At 41.2% G+C, this 14,046-nt stretch overlaps 1 protein-coding gene across 2 annotated transcripts in view; it reads left to right on the plus strand.

The window, feature by feature from the left end:
- Positions 1 to 627: 627 nt before the first annotated feature.
- The window catches only part of gulp1a (GULP PTB domain containing engulfment adaptor 1a), a 57,761-nt gene continuing 44,342 nt past the window's right edge, over positions 628 to 14,046 (plus strand). For both annotated transcript variants that reach the window (XM_061088624.1, XM_061088625.1), the window contains exon 1: positions 628 to 748. The gene's annotated coding sequence lies outside the window, so the exon portion shown is untranslated. The remainder of the gene's footprint in view (positions 749 to 14,046) is intronic.

The following is a 14,046-nucleotide window of genomic DNA, read 5'->3' on the forward strand; positions in this document are numbered from 1 at the left end:
CCGATTTTGCTGTGTAGAAGCCCAAACTCAACAAACTTTTGAGAACAGGTTCTCTATCATGTTTGCAAAATGACACTTCACCACTAGATGTCACTATATTCTACACCCTGAACCTTTAAGCTCCATAACTTGGTTGTTTGTGTCACTTTTTTATTATTTAATTCCCCAGAAGTGAGCACCTTTACACGACATTACATTTCATTTAGCTGACGCTTTTATACAAAGCGACTTACAATAAGTGCATTCAACACTGAGGGTACAAACCAAGAACAACAAGAATCAAGAAAGAACAATTTCTTCAAAAAATAAAGCAAAACTACAAAATGCTATAAGTAAATGCCATTTAAGTAATTGCCCTTTAAGTGCTACTAAATTGCACCTGCCAAAAACCCTTCTCCACATAAAACCCCCTTGAGCAAGGAATGAGCTGCAGCAATGAATCCTTCTTTTCTAATGATGGTGGTGGTGGTGGTGGTGGTTGATGGCCCGCCCCCCTCCCATGTATTACTCCAGTGGAGACCACAGAGCCCGGTGACGTCAGAGAAGTCACCGAGCCGCCGCCGCCGCTGAGCCCGAGAGTCGTCGGAGGAGGAGGAGGAAGAGGAGGAAGAGGGAGGAAGAGGAGAGGGAGCCGCTGGATGTGGAGCTCGGACTGTGGAGCTTTTTTCTCTTCTTCCTCTTCGGGACTGGTCGGACTTCTTGTTATTCCTCTTCTTCATCTTCTTCTTCATCATCTTCTTCCCTCAGAGTGAGTAAAGTAAACCTCTCCCTGGCTCCGTGTCTTTCTGTGACTACTTAGATTCCTCCGCTGCTGCTGCTGCTGTTTGCTGCTGTTTGCTGGGGGTTGTGTGTTTGTGACTTTTGTTGGAATCCCGTCTCCTGTGTTGTGTGTTCCTGCTGCTGTTGTGTTCCCATGTTCCCAGTCCGGATCTAACGGGAAACTTTAGTTGTTGCAAGGTGGACCGAGCTACCACGACGAGTCCGTCTCCTGTCCCCGGAGGGACACGCATCTTCCACCAGGGGACACTTTAAAGTTAACACACAACAAAACAATGGAGGGATACGTGGGTCCGTGTGCGTCACCCCCCCACCCCCCCCCCCCCCCACACTGCTCGCTTATGATGGAGGAATAACGGTGCACCTCACGTGTCGGACCCCCTCTCCACCAGGGGGCTGCGTGGAAAGTTTCCTCATGCATTCCGTTAGAATACCACGACATGGTGGGAATATCGTTAATTCTGAGACGTGTTTGTTGTTGTTCCCTTCAAGCAGAGCATGTAAATATTGAAAATGCATGAGGTGGGTTGTGTTTTTTCTACCTTGCAAAAGAGTCCTTGGATGAGTTGAATTAAATCTAGATCCTCTCCTGCAGAAAGTCAGTTCGTCTCCCACTGTTTTTTACGATCCGGAGTCACATCTGTTCTGCTCTGAGACCAAACAGGACACAGCTCCCCGAGGCTCGTGTTTTTCTCCACTTTGGCTCATGTGTGCTGTGACCGTGTGCAGCCTCCATATGGATCATGCATACATGCATGCACGCGTGTGTCCCTGTGCATGTAGGGCAAGGCTGCAGGAGAGCATCCCTGTATTATTTAGTCGGTGAAACGCTCTATGTGCTCGATCTGTGCTTCTTAGCTTCTCATCTTAATGTGTCATGATATTTTGTCTAGTTAATTGCAAAAAACAGAGGATTCATCCTGGTGTCAGCGTTGCAACTTGTGTGGTTTTCTGAAAACTTCTCTAAAGGCTGCAGGAGCCAGTGCTTTGAGGAGTGAGAAGCATCTGTCACTTCTAGCTTCTGTTTTTCCCTAGTTCTCCTTTTCTCAGACAGAGGAGTCATAGATTTCCTTTGGTTGTGAAACAGAGGGATTGAGTAAACCTGTTGACGTCAGCTTTTTTTAGACACATTTGCAGTTTTTCTGTAGCTGCCTCTGAATGGTGTAACGTCTGTGGATGATTTCTTTCCCAGCCACTAGAGGCAGCGACTGAATAGCTCTTCTCCAAGTGGCTCATGTAGTTTATGCTGTGACAAATCAGCATGAATTAGCCTGTAGGCTTCTATTAATTGAAATTCAAGGGGACGGCTTTCAGTTTCACTCGCTGCTTTACAGCATTAAAACCATGTGGCTGAAATTAAGAAGCATCACATAAAGGTCACATAAATCAAACAATAGTCTTTATTCAGCTGGAGAAGTCTGGGCACTCAGTGAGATGCTAACCTTTTGTTTCTGTTGAGCTGGATGAACTTTGGATTAACACAAACTCGTTTCAATTCAAGTGCATAGAAGACAGACAGTAAGACAAATGCAAAATACCATTAATTCACATGCAGTTATTTAACATTTGAGTGGTTTTTTGAGGTATTTAATAGAAAAAAAAGATTTATTTGATGCAAACTGTCTCATGTTGAGCACGTTTCAGCACAAGGTTTATTTCTTTGTATGAATATTAGGCATATACAATAGGTATGTTTTGTGTTTTCATACTCAACAAGAGGGTTTTGATATAAAGTGAAATGTAACAGTGGGTTTAATATCAGTAGGTGGAACTCTGGCAGAGACACTGGCAGTAAGAGACTTGCCGCCCAAGATCAGTGAGGAAATGGGCGGATGAAAGTGTGTGTGTGTGTGGGGGAACAATCAGTCACCCGCTGACTTCTCCTGACATGTCTTGTTATCCGTGTTGTTACTATGAGAGGATCAAACTGTGTGACACTTTCCTCGGTGTCGTTCCTCCCCGAAGCCTGATATCCTTAATAGAAAGAGGAGAAATGATTAGTGGAAATACGATCTGCTCCTGCTTTGATAATTGATTCATTGTTTCAGTCATTTTCTGAGACAGAAATGAAAAATACTCGAGGGTTTGCTGCTCGTCTTTGTCTGTCTGTAATCACTGGAAAGTGAATATCTGTTGGTGATGGACTGGTGATCAAACAAAACAAAAGAGATATTAAGACCTTAAGACCTCTCACTGATATTGTCACTGTTTGGTTTTCAGGTCGTATATCACATATACATATGGGTATATTATATTTAGAATAGCCCAACAGATGTACCTGTTATGTGTGTTTGATTGTTGGAATAACAGTTTAAGCTTCAAGACGACAACAGGGAAGTTGTCTTTGACAAAGCTTAAGCTCCTCCACAGGTGGGAAACCTAAGCCGTATGAATAAACATTTTCACAGCATCCTTCACAGGCCATTAGAAACGAGTGAGAATATACATTATATAACACTAACATCTCCGAGGCCATGGCTGGAATTGTTAGTCTCTGGCGAGTCGTCTGATGTCAGATGGTAGTTATGATAATGATGCTAATCGCGGCTGATTTTTGCCAAAACAACTTTCTCAAATAAATATTCACCTTAGTAGTGGCCTGCTCTACACAGATAGTTCTTCCTGCCTCGTGTCCAAATCTGCAGTGAGTTCATGCACAAACACATCTTGTCGGTCAGTATTTGTTATGTCTGTTGTTTTTTGGCGTTGTGTTCCATATCAATCAGCTGCTTCACTACATAACGTACTGTGTGTCCTGAGAAAGCTACTCGTTGAACAAACAACCCAATGAAAAATGTTAATTTGATCTGAGAACATTTGTCTTTGTAACTCATCCAATTAAGCTTCCAACAGTAATGAGGCTTGACTTTGTCCTTTTTGATCAGTGCAAATATATCCTCAGGAAACTAGGCACACTGGTTCATCTTTTACTGTCACAAGTAATAGTCCAATTCTCTAGTAAATGGACAGATATCTGCTTGCCACCATGTGACTTGTCAGCAGTGGTTTACAACAGTTTCCTTCCCCCTGAATGTGACCTGACGGATCGGACCACCCTGAAGGACAAGTTGATCTATGTTATTTTATTTTATGAATTTCGTATTTGACCACTCCTTTCATGCACTCAGAAGGCTCAGCAGACACTTCATGTACCAGTGCACGATCCCACAGTGACTGATTACATCATTACTATCGGCCCTGGCTCTCGATTCCTCACTGTCTCATATGAAAAGTCCTTTCCACACTTAGCTGTGTGAGAGCAGAGGTGACTTCAGCCTCGTGCACCATCAGAAACCATCTTTCATCCACCAGGACCACAGCAGCTGTAACCTCTGGAATCACAACAGAGCAGGAAGATCACAATGCTCCTCATTTCACATTACAGGGTTTTTAAACTAATCGAGTCCTTGTCAAAACAAAATCCTCCTTCTGGGCCGAAACCACAGCAGAGACTTGCCTGCGTCAGGAGAATTGATATTTGTGTCTCGCTGGGTGAAGGTGTTGACACTCAAAAATGTCAGAGCCTCCAGTGTCACCATCTCTGTGATGGAATTAATCTACTCAGCCGTTTTCATACATCTCAATTAATCACGGGCATTGACAAATGAGACGGCTGAGGGAGCTCTGGGTTCGTCCATGCTGCTGCCTGTTCAGAATCCTGTCCTGTTTCTTCTTTGTCATTTTGTCTTGGATGAGTCTGGTTTTCTCTCGTTAACTACAGGCTCCTTTCAAGTGCTAATGCGTCTTTTTCTTTTTTGTTGGGTTCCCAAGATCAGTGTCACTCTGTAAGTTTATTAAGATCCACAAAGAGGAAAGAAATACATTAGAGTATTTAAAGTCCTAGACACTTAAAAAGGTATAATTTACTGTCAGAGCTTTGATGTTGGAGCTGAGAATAATAATTTTCGTGCCGGCAGCAGAAATTAGGGCTGTGCAGCGATGTGATTTTAGACTGTGACGGATTTTGTTTTCAAGTGAATTGATGACAGTCATACCCAGTCCCACATAATAACGTGGATGCAAGATACGTTCACAGACTTGCTTGCTGCCAATATTACACAACGTGTTTCATGCAGTGACGAACAGGTTTATAATTTACAATGTCACATCACAAAAGATTAATGACAGCACACAAGACAGAACAGCATCTCCCTCCTCTCTCTCTCGGTGTTGACTTTGTTTATGGAGGACACTTAAAAAGATAATAATTCCCAACATGAAGGTTTTCAGGCTAGTATGGACACTGAACACTGAAATCCAGCAATATAAAATAATGGTTCACATGATTGTGTGTGTCGGGGGTCTGTCCACTTTCAGCATGTAGGATCTACAGTAGAATAGTAGAGTGAATATGTGTTTGTGGGCATGGGTTTGACAAAAAATGCAATATGATGGTGTTCGCATGGACTGCAGACATGTGATTTATTTCACCAGTTTTCTTTCTTTTTAGACCAAATTAAGTCAAATGTTTATGATGCAGTTTAGTCTAGTCGTAGGTTTCTGAGGTGTTTTTAATTTGCCAGGTCAGAATCGTCCAATCCAAACTCAAGTCATACATGAGTCAAAGGTAGTGACAATGCTTCTTCTTCTTCTTGGTTTATTAAACACTGTTTCTGAATAAATTTACATCTAAAAACAGTTGAGTTTACGTGGACCTTGACATGAATTATAGAAAGTAGTAATGACAACTTTCAGCATGATACATGAACCATCTTTTTGGCTTTGCTCCATGGATGCCAAATTATAGACCAGACCAGAAATGGATTGAGGTCTAAACAGGATCATAATTCATAACTTTCTGTGCAGCTTAGTTTCCTCATGGCCCCTGACTGTGGTTCCAATGATCTGTCTCATTAGTCCTTTCTCAGTAAACTGTACATATGGTCAAAGATGATTTATTCTGGGGAGCAAACAGAATTGTGATAATGATATTATGATAATGATGATGTGTCAAAGCCTTTATCACGATTCATAAACAATATCTTCTGTGTGTAATGTGGCGTGAAACCCGAATGGTCCTGTAATCAAAGCTTAATTAGATTAAGTTTCAAAGTTAATCTTTTAATGCTTATTAGCAGACGCTATCTTCGCCTCCGTGTCGGTAACAATGGCTACACGGCGAATGTATTCACAACTGGGACATTATGACTTCAGATCAGTTTTTTATGGTTAATCTCTGTCTCAAGATAGCAACGTGTCCCAGATGAGCTTCACCAAATCTGTTCTGTTGGTGTGAAACTTGCATAGTCACTTGCATTATACTTGTTGCCTCTCTGCTCCACGTGTAAGATTTCGTCCTTTTTGTCTTTAACCTTTAACCACAGCTTGTTAAACCTTATTTTGAAAAGGTGGACAAGAGAAGGTGCATGAATATAAAACGTGTGTTTCTGTATTCATAACCATCTGTTGCCAATTGACATTTGGAGGAAATGTCTCGGACTGTCTGCGGGTTATGCCAGAAAGTAAATCACGGCTCAGACAAGGGAAGGCAGCGATGGAGAGAAATGAGCCGGCGAGCGTTGGAGGAGAAAGCTCCCATCAGCCTCATTACGTTAGTGCTTTCAGAATGGGACTTCAGGCTTCCTCTGATTCCAGGCAAATCCCTGCCACTAATTTGGTTTGATCTGGTCCTCGGCTTCCTGAGCAGCCCGACATGCTGGCTGCTGTTTCTGTCTATGTCATACTTTCTATAGCTACATTTCAGATTATTCATTTAATTATTCATTTTCTTTATTCCTTCATTGCTTGTCATAGATTGGACACATAGGGCTGTGCGTTTTGATTAATGAAAGTCTCTCTGCAATGCAATTTCCTGATGAACGTGCCTCAGCCTGAGGAGGGGATGAGCCAATGGGATGGGACAAATGGCTTCTTGCAATTTAGCGCTCATGGCTATCAACATTTAATAGTGATGGTCACTATGAACAGAGTCAGCAGGTACGAACCGAATCCTAAATCAGCTGGCCGTTCTGACATTTTGCATCTTTGTCCTTTATCACACCAGTGAGCTCTAACACATTTTAAAGGAGATGACCTTTAATTTGCTGTTTCAAATCAAAGCTGTTAAACTTCCCTTTGGCCGTCCGTTAATAATCTGAAATACTTCCAGTGTCAATCCATAGGTAGTGATGCATATTGTTCATTCGGTGGTACATTTGAATTCCTATTCCTCAGTGTACGATCAGGACCCTTTGGCAGCTCATTCAACTCGTGGCTTCCCCACAGTGTCGTGCAGATGTAGTTATCCACTCAGACATGAAAGCCTCAATTCCCCCCCCCCCGCTCAAACATCCAATGGAAAAAAACCTAGTGGCTCAAATAAAATGCATTTCTAAAGAATGTCTTGGAAATCCAATTAAAAAACAGAACGGCTGCTCAAAGCATCTGAAGGACAACTGGGTGATTCTGTGTCACGTCAACAGATAAAATGCAGCAAAAATATGAAATGCTCAATGAAAACCAATTAGAGAAATATTCTTAGTTTAAATACAGAAAGTAAATGATAAACACCGTCGGACAAAGCCCATGAACAACCGGTCTGACACCTTGGTTTCAGGGTGTTATGTGATTATTTTGTGCATTTTCTCATTAAAATGCTGTTCCCTCATAACTCTGAAATGTTGAAGTTCCTAAGAAAGTATTATAACAAGAGTATTATATTAAAAACCTATAAGATCTGAGGAACAGTGTGAAGATATAATGGACTCCAGAGCATGACATACTTTTTAAATAAGCTTTCAGAGAGCTATAATTTAACAAAGACATCAAAGACATTAAAGGGACCTGTAATGAGAACAATCCCTGGAAACTTCAGCATGTAGCAGGAAAAGGCTATAAAACATAATTACCTACAAAGTCTCAGAAACTGAAGAAGATACAAGCAACACATTGTGCACACTGCTACTTGGGTAAGATGATGGGTTTTAGATTGGTTTGTGATATTAATATATAATCAATAAGCAAATCTAATGTGTTAAGTTGGCTTCCTCTGCCAAGGGGCTCAAGTTTCCATCCCTGTCAGTTTGTTGTTGTTGTGTACAAACTATTGGACTGATCACCGTGAAACTTGGTGAAACTGCGGGTCAATTCTTTTTTGGTTTCTTTAACTTTGTGGCCGCAATTCCCTCGATTTCTCAGAGAATAATTAATCGTTCTTGATCAAAACATTTTTTTTAAAGGAATGATATTTATGAGTGTGTGCAATTTGGTGCAGATCCAACTACAGATCTGGGTCAAGTAGATTTAACTGTTTGCCCGGGGTTTGCACTCTACTGAGGGCTAGTAAGTTTGACATGGAACGACCCAACTGTGAAACATCCACTAAAAGGCTGGGGGGGGGGGATTCAAGATTTGGTTTGTCTTACTGAGTTTTTCATATTGAATTAAGCAGAAACATATGCAGCACTGTATTGGACATGTGGGCAGCACCAGTTGCATAGTTTTAATATAGGTGTTGGCACCAGTGGTGGTAGTGGGATTTCTATATACATAATCAAATGAAAGTTATGTAACTTGAATAACTGCCCTCTGGTTGTAGCCCTCTGACGACCAGTGCAGTTTCCGTGTTCATATTTCCCACAGTTGTTTTCCATATTCATTTAAAGTCGCTGTGACCTTTGCTCACTGAAACGTTATCACTTCATCTCTGAGTCCAAGTGACAACTGATGAAAAATTGAAGAAATTCCCTAAAGCAGTCTTGAGATCACATTCAAGTTGTCATATTTCCGAGGCCACTGTGACCTTTGACCTTTGGCTATGCTTAAGTCCGAGTTAATGTTTGTGGAAGGATACTTGACGGCGTTCCAGAGATATTACCATCGGGCCACTGGCTGTTGCCGACGCAGAGGCATACCAATATACATTTTGTTTATATGAGGATTGTTTTGTTTTTAACTGTGTGGTTTTTGTGGTTGTGTTCTCACCTTTGTGTAATAGACCGCAGCATCACTGTTTTCTGTTTCCCTCTCTGGTCACAGATATATTGTTATGGACATGTACAATATTACTTTATGTTTTTAGAAACCGTGTCACCCTCACATATTGAGTTTTCTGACAGGTTTCAGTTTTTAAACAGTAAAAAGATCCAATTACTTTTCAGTAAATATCTTGATAGCGATGACTTTAAACAACTATAATAGCTCCTTATCTGAAACATATCTTACAAATTTAATATCTGGCATTATGTTGTCGTCATCTATTTTTTTCTTGTGAAAATCAATATGAGTATTTAAAAACAAAAAGTCTTAATCCAGTGTTATCTAATTTAAAGAACAGTAAAAGCAAAGGTAATACCTTTTAGCTGCTAGCAACTACACCAGTGTTAAGATAGCCTCTAATTAATTTGATTAATAGATCCAAATGGCTGACATAAAAGTATTAGTTTTAGATATTCTGCTGTCTCTTGTATCATTAGGCCAGCTCAGACACAGCCACTAGTGAGGTGGTTAGATGAAGAGTTGTAGGTAACAAGCATGTGATGCATAATATACTGAGACATATGGAGGAGAACATGGAGATCTGGGTTTCAGAAATTACCCTCATCTAGGCTCCTCCATGTTTTGCTCTTTGTCTATTACTGAAACGCACTGTGCACTGCAAAGGCTTTTCATATCCACATTTCCTCTTACATCACAGATTCTGCTCAGCGTTCGTGCAGCTGACGAACATCATTCAGATCTGATGGCTCTGAGCACATTGGACAGGCAGACAGACTAACACTGGTGTTTCAATTAGGCTTTATTACTGCATGTCTTCTTGCTCCAGCCCCCAAAGAAATGACGGATTCCCCAGCTTACCCCAGTAGTCATCCAATTGCAAAAAGGACTGTTTTTTATGCCTCTTTTTTGCTCTTGATGATTCCATTATTTCAAAGGGGCAAGCCTCAGTGCTTTGCAGCTGGCCTTTCTTTGGAATCCACCATTATCCTCCTGCTGGTAATGAGTTGGCAGAATGATGTGTTTTTTATTAGTATTGTTTAGCACTCGAGATGGGAGACTGGCTCCTCTGTTCATTCTCTGAGTAGACGGCGTATCTCATCCTCACAGGCCTGACGGCTGTTTATGTGTCGTGGAGGTTTTGCCAGGGCGGCAGTCTGGAGAAAAAATACTTATACTTCTCAAGTGCATTATTTATTTACTTCCACATTATCAGCCGGGAAGCTTCCCCCATAAAAAATCATTCACATTAAAAGTAATGAGATTTATTTGGGCTCATTACAGTTCCATCCCCCTGTGCATACATTTACTATTACTGTTGTTTGTGTCACACACACACACACACACACACACACACACACACACACACACACACACACACACACACACACATAGATACACACACACAAGTCTCTGGAACACGCTTCTTCAGTTCTGCCATTTATCCTGTATTTTTAGATGAAATCCAACCAGACACCACTTTTTTAGTTTGCTGTATTAAATCTGGCGTGCGCCCAGAGCCACTTCCCATGCATCTGACGTTCTGTCAACTTTCCAGCTCCTCTTCCCTCCAGCCAATGGGAATCACAGTAATTGAATAACAGACCCAGAGGGGATGGCACCGTTTGGTCCGGAATGACAGACATCAAGTGGTTTTTCCATCCTCTTGTGTAAATGCCAGTTTTTAACTTAAATGTTCGCTGAAACTTTGACTGTGACTTTCCTTAAATCAATGCATATAGATATTATTCCCTGATTTGGTCTCCACCAATGTTACTATCTATCTTTAGGTGTTAATGCTTCTGTGAGTCCACCAGCTAGTTGCTAAATGTGTCTGGTTGCTGTGAACTGAAGATTGCAGGCTGTATAATTTAAACAATGAACTTCAAGGCTTTATAGAGCTGGGTTTATATAGATCTCTAGATCTATTGATTTTATGAACACATAGTTTCTCTATGCTTTAGCAAAGTTTTTGTTCTGGAAATGTTTGATTTTGTTGTGTTCCACATTGTATTTTAAAGCTGAGAACTTTATATTTAACGAGTCTGTATAATGATTTATCAGTAAAACCAAAAACAAAATGAAAATGAGTAGCAAAGATAACATGACCTCCTATTACCTTGTTAGTGGATTTAAATCTTCAATCGCAAAAGGCATGTAAACATATAAATCAAGATGACGAGCAGGGAAATTCTATAAAAATCAATACTTAAAAAAAATGAAAAACCCATCAGAAATCCCGAGGTGGTAAATGTAGATTATTTTCAGCCCCCTGTTTTGTCGTGTCTTTGCTTTATCTCAGCTCACCAGCTTGGTTGGAGGTTGTTTAGAAAGCTTGTCTGGCAGTAAGGCAACAAAAAAAAAAATCCAGGCCAGAGAGGAAATCCAGTGTGTAATTACAGCGCTGACAGCCGTCCGGAGCTAGCTCTCTGTGCCGGGGCCGAGATGCAGACCCGGGGGGGGGGGAGACTCCTCACAGGCTGTTGATGCAAGCTCGGCTGGATCCTGTGGAGTCTCGCTGGCCCGCGGCCACGGGAGCTGAGATCATCGGGGAGTGGACATAGTGTGTGGGACATGTCAGAGTAACATCCAGCGGAATGCCAGGAGCTACTGGTTTCCCATCAGAACGTGAAATCGTAACGAGAACATCCAACGGTGGGAGGGAAAGAGAGAAAGAGGGAGGGAGGGAGAGACATCTGGGAGAGGAGCACTGCACACATGTTGCGTTAATGATCTATTATGCTATTAGAAGTGTAAAGAAATTGAGATCATTGTGTCGGGACAATTAGATGCCACCGTCTTATTAATAAATGGAAAACATGGCACCTGCTACACCGCAGCAGAATCTAATACTCTGGTTGTCTACGGATACAAGCAATCGAAGGAGGAACATTATGGGCTGGGATATTCACATTTACATCTGGCATAATAATATAATCTAGGATTCATGATTAACTGTCTGAAGAGTCTTTAGCACAAATTATTAAATCTGTTCTATTAGTTTGATATATATCACTATAAAAAGTCAGATTGCATTTATGGATGGAAAGAGAAAAGTGACAGAGAAAGTTTGCGGATTTTTCATTTGCTTAAACCGTCCAAAATAGTCATTTTTAGATATAAATTCATGGATCTTGATAAAAACAAAATCTGCCGTGTCAAGGAGACTCAGCAAAGGTCTGCTCTCTACTGAGGGAGAACATAACGTTCTATAAAGTAAATCATGGGCCACAATACAAAATAAACCAAAACATTCTCTCGTCAGATTATTAGAAATGTTTGTCAGACTAAGAGAGAAAAACACCACATAAAGCATAAAGATATTTGTTGCAGTTGGTTTTATGATGGTTGCTGAAAAACTTTTTAGAAAATAATAAGTTAGGAAGAAAGAAAGAAAATTCAATAAAGAAAGCTCAAGTTAGTTTTAGGGGAAATGTGGTATTTTATCCAAATTCTGAAGTTTGAATTGTAAACTCAAAATTTTAAATTGTACTCGTGTCAGAGCCGTGGGTTCAAGGGCAGAACGGAAATGCAGCGATAACAAATGAGGCTCTTTCTGCTTTGTCCGTTCACAACAGACTTTCATGCCGTCAAGGACTCGATTCTTTATTCCTTAAACAAACCAAACACTACTTTCAAACTTTCCCTGTCATTTGGTAAATTGGACGTCAGACGTTTCAGACACTTAGCCATGGGGTTTTTGGTCACAGTGGTTTGACCAAAGGAGTAATTCTACTTCGAAGGGGGTGTTAGAACAAAATGTGAGGGCTTGGTTCTGCTCTGAAGCCTTTAAGTTAAATTACCCGACATTTACTTTGGCGTATTCTTTGATAAATCTGCTGTTGGACGTCTGTCAGTTTTAATCCAATGTGCCCTGTGCTAAGTTGTGGGAATGCCCCACAGACTATATCTCTATGGCTATGGCTCCTGACTATAGCTCCTAAATGGTGGAATGAGCTCCCCATCGACACATCTTCCGCCGCAAGCTAAAAACACACCTCTTCCGACTATACCTTGAATTCAAAAAAATATATATACTAACAATTTTGAAACTAACAATTTAGTAGCACTTAAGTGGCACTCTGTAGTTTTGCTATTTGCTATTTTTGAAGAAATTGTACTTTCTTGATTCTTGTTGTTCTTGGTTTGTACCCTCGGGGTTGATGCACTTATTGTAAGTCGCTTTGGATAAAAGCGTCAGCTAAATGAAATGTAATGTGATGTAATGTAATATCTGCGTGACAGTTTATTATAATATGTATTGATATTCTACCTGTAGTGTGCAGGTTTTTCTAATGCATCATCTCAAGCTTCCCCACTCACAAACAACAGGCATTCAGCCGTCACTGTCGTTTTCTCAAATCACACATTTCCCCAAACCTTATCTTGACCTTTAAAAGCCGATCTCCCAACTTTGTCATTCGTTTTCCGCGGACCGGGCTCGTCCTCTTCTCCTTTTCTTCTGCCACACTTTGCTGTTTCGTCCCCTAATTGTGTCCCCTCCATCTGTCACGCCCCCCCCGCTGTCAGAGAGGAACAGGCAGTGATGGATGCTAATCACTTTCCCTGTTTGCCGGTCCAGCCCCGCGGCCTCTCCGACCGACTCAGCCCCGGCTTCCCTCCTTAAGCCTGAGAATAAATGAGCTGCTCTCCTCATTCCTAACACCGGTGTCCCTGTTGGTAATATACCTGAACCAAGTGTAATTGACTCTGAACGGATGCGGTTGTTATTTCATTCGAAATTCATCACATAAATATATGTTGTCTCAGCATATTTGCTGACTGAGACATAGTCGGTAATTTGAAAATGCATTTGAATGTTAGCTTCGTTGTTTACTATCAGATATCAGAAGCTGGCTGGTTCCTGACTCCCAGACGGTGAACTGGGTTTAATGAGAGTTTCTCTGCAGTGCGGGATTGGAAGTCTGAAAATCCATTTCCAGTAAATGAGCTTCCGACTTCCTTTGACAGAAAAAAACATTTCAGGCAATTAAATATTGATGAGAATCACTCACGGCTGTATTGGAAAGAGAACATTAGCTTTCCAACGATGACTGATTAATAAGTTCTTCCAGAAACTTGGACGAAATATTGAGCCATGTGTTAAGGGCCGACCCATGTGCATGTTCTCCCTGTGCCTGCGTTTCCCTGGCTTCATTGCACAGCACACAGACAGACGTTAAATTAAAGACCCCACTGGGAGATTTTAACTGCTTATGAAATGGTCTTGTTTTAATTTTGCTGCCTCTTTATGACTTACAACAGCAAATGAGACAATCGGGAGGGAAATTGGCAGGAAAAGCCAACGTTAAGGCTGAGGGAGAGGAAACTGGG

Source organism: Limanda limanda, chromosome 16, assembly GCF_963576545.1.
Source record: "Limanda limanda chromosome 16, fLimLim1.1, whole genome shotgun sequence".
Lineage (NCBI taxonomy): Eukaryota > Metazoa > Chordata > Actinopteri > Pleuronectiformes > Pleuronectidae > Limanda > Limanda limanda.